The following is a 3074-nucleotide window of genomic DNA, read 5'->3' as shown; positions in this document are numbered from 1 at the left end:
CAAGCGAGCGCGCGGCGGGGCGAGCGGCGCGGAGCCCGGGGCGCGCGCGCCCCCTGCGGGCCGGCGGACCACGTGCACCGTCCACCCACACCCCGCCCCGCCTCCGCCCCCGCCCGCCGGGCCGCCCAGCCCACCCGAGCCTGCGCCGGGCGTGGGGTGCCACGCCGCCGGGCTCCGCTGTGCTGGGTACTGCGCCTTTCCCCTGCTTCGCAGCGCGCCCCGGGCCTTCCCAGCAGCGTGTCCTGCGCGTCAGAGATTTCTTTGGGGCTTAGGAGAATGTTAGGTTGTTTTTCCCAGGCACGTCTAGACAGGTCACCTGAGGACACGCGTCGGAAAATAGTTACTTTTACTCACGCCTCAGCCAACAAGGAACGAGCCCTACTTGAGTGATTGGAATGAGAGATGAATACAATTTGAGTAAGTTTCTCCTGTGCAAAGAGAAGCTATGTTTTGTTTGCTTGTGGAGGTGTCCCCAGTAAGTAGCAAAGGTTCTGTTACATGGTAGAGTTACATAAAGGTTTGCTATACTAGTGAATTAATTACTTTGAGGGCCGTCGATGCACTGGAAGCTAGTTCTGTTGAAGATTTTTCATCTTTTTGACAAATATTTACTGAGGCCCCGAAGTACGCGAGACACACAGTGCTGGCGGGGGGGAGGGGCTTCCAGGCTGAGAGAACAAGGTTTCTTCTTTAGTGGAACATAGTCTAAGGGGAAAGATACAGAATTAAACAAGTGATTACAAATGCGATAAGCGTTACAAAATGATTCTTCTGTGGGAACATGTTCGCAATGGAATTCAGCCTAGTTCAGGGGTCAGGGAAGGCCGTCCTGTGGGAAGATAAGCTAAGAGACTTGAAAGACAAATAAGACCCGTCACGGCTGAAAAGGAGAGGAGGATTCCAGAGGAGCTGGAGGGAACAGAACACACAAAACCCAGGGATCTTGAGAGAAGATACCTCCTGGGAGGAAAAAAATGTCCAGTGGGACTGGGGTAAAAAGAGCAAGGTGTCTAGGGCTGAAGAGGTAGGCAGGGGCTAGCTAACAGAGAACTAGGAAGCCACTTTCAGGATTGATTTTGTTAGAACTCCTTGGCTTATTGGGAGGGGCTTGCTTTCTTCTATAGTTTCTCCCCTTCTACATTAGATCTCAATTTAATCACTTGGTCTCCTACCAAAGATTTTCACCTGCTTCCTTTTTTCATAGACATGCTGCCTTCTTTAGGCAACTTCCTGAAGGTGGAAGTTCTAGGATTTTTGCAGTTCATTTCTTCATTAGTCTCTACGGCAAGAAGCAGGATAGAGAAGGCAGCGAATATCTAAGCAACTTGATCAAAGCTAAAAGTCTGTGTGTCCAGGGAGCCAACAGTACTTACGTAAAAGAATTCTGGAAATGAGAAATCGACTGGTTAATTTCAGAGATTTTCAGAAAGGTCAAGGCAAGGAATAGAAGCCCCTCTGAAAGTCTCTCCTTAATAAGACCTGCGTTTAAAACGAGTTAGGAAAAAAACTTTGAAAACAAAGTATTCAACTTTGATACTTTGAGATAAAACATAAGTAGAACCACCAGAAAATAATTTCACCTTGATATGCCATCAGATCCCCTTCCGGAAATGGTATGCTGATGCTTGTCAGGCTGCCGTGGTTGGCTGGGTGTTTATTCTCCCAGGGCCCTGTGTGCCCAATTAGGAACAGTACTGACAGTAATACCTTTAGGTTTCAGCCAGGGTAAAAGACACATGCGTCAGAAACACTGATGCAATGAGGCACTAATATCAGATTGCATCATATGATCCTAGGTGTGGTGCTCCTGAAACTGGTTTTTCTTGAGGTCGCGCTAGCAGAGAAAAGCACCTTAAGTGTAATACCCAGGAACTGGCCCTACTTGTCAGATGACAAAAGTAATTTTGCGAAGACATGCCTCAATTCCGCACCACTAATCTCCTGGGGAAAGCCGGTGTGACTCTCCCAGCCGAAATGGGTGTGCTGCAGGCATTCATCAGTTAGGTGTGTCGCGCTGCAGCTTAAGTAACAGACCACCAGCGAGGCGCACCTACCCAGGCAAGCTGGAAGTGACATTTCCTTTTACAAAACGGGCCCTGAATTTTATCTCGCTTTAAGCAACTTCTCAGGGAGCAGAAGAGTTTTAGGTGTCAAGCCTGGAGACAGGAAGGCAAGGAAAGTGGCTGAGATTTCTCTGGCATTTACTAGGAGCCTAAGGTTGCCCTGAGCACTTCACACGCAGGGCTGACTATGGACATGTGGTCCCAGCTGCCAGCCTGCCATTGCCGGGCAGGCTGTCTCGTCTCAGTGATTTTGGGTGAAATCGTATGTCAAATTAGATTAGGCTGCATTTAAAGTCCCTCTGAGAAGGGTGATTCTATTCAATTTGGCCGCAGAATGCTCGCCCTCAGATGATTAATTTTCTGGACCTCTGTTTTTTAAAATGAAACCACTGATCATGGAATGATTCTACTGGCCTAATGGTATGTGGGGTGTGTGGTTGGGTCAGGACAGGATGATACTGTGAACACGGCAGCCACCAGCCACATGTGCACCTTGATGGAGCTAGTCTGGACTGAGACGTTCTGTAAGCATAAAACACACACTGGATTTCGAAGACTTAGTAACAATTAAAAAAAAGAATCAGATATCTCGCTTATATTGATTACATGCTGAAATGATGATATTTTGAATATGTTGGATAATGTATTAAAATGAATTTCACCTGTTTCTTTTTACTAAAAAAATTAAAATTACAGATTTAATAGTTTGTGGCTCTCCTCTTTCTTTTGGACAGCACTGCCTTTGAAAGGCCAGCTGGAAAACCAGTGCTTTGATCTGGGCCTCATGCTTTCTGTTTCTGGGCTCCAGTTTCTCCCATCGATAAAATGGTGGGATAGAGTTTGGACAAAAATTTCTCTTGAGTTTACTTTGGGGTATTGTGGTTCCTGATTCTGGGAACTGTTGTTGGATGGAGGGATGTCTGTGTTACAGAATTTGGAGAGAGATGTTTTCTGGGAGATGACTATCCAATAACTATTTCTGCCACTGAGTCATGAAATTTTGGAGTCCAA

General features: G+C 47.0%; 1 protein-coding gene and 1 long non-coding RNA gene across 2 annotated transcripts in view; one reads left to right on the top strand and one right to left on the bottom strand.

The window, feature by feature from the left end:
* The first annotated feature begins 134 nt into the window (after nt 1–134).
* Nucleotides 135–3074, top strand: part of ARHGEF10L (Rho guanine nucleotide exchange factor 10 like) — a 234397-nt gene continuing 231457 nt past the window's right edge. Inside the window, exon 1 of the mRNA XM_077151086.1 lies at nt 135–417. The gene's annotated coding sequence lies outside the window, so the exon portion shown is untranslated. The remainder of the gene's footprint in view (nt 418–3074) is intronic.
* On the bottom strand, nt 144–1730 carry LOC143674839 (uncharacterized). Its single transcript, XR_013171231.1, has 3 exons — nt 1581–1730; nt 544–705; nt 144–316 (listed from the first exon to the last, which is right to left on the bottom strand). It is a non-coding gene; the product is annotated as an uncharacterized LOC143674839 (long non-coding RNA).

The sequence above is a fragment of the Tamandua tetradactyla genome, chromosome 2, assembly GCF_023851605.1.
Source record: "Tamandua tetradactyla isolate mTamTet1 chromosome 2, mTamTet1.pri, whole genome shotgun sequence".
NCBI lineage: Eukaryota > Metazoa > Chordata > Mammalia > Pilosa > Myrmecophagidae > Tamandua > Tamandua tetradactyla.
Note: the sequence above shows the minus strand (reverse complement) of the source record. Positions and strands in the feature narration are given on the sequence as shown.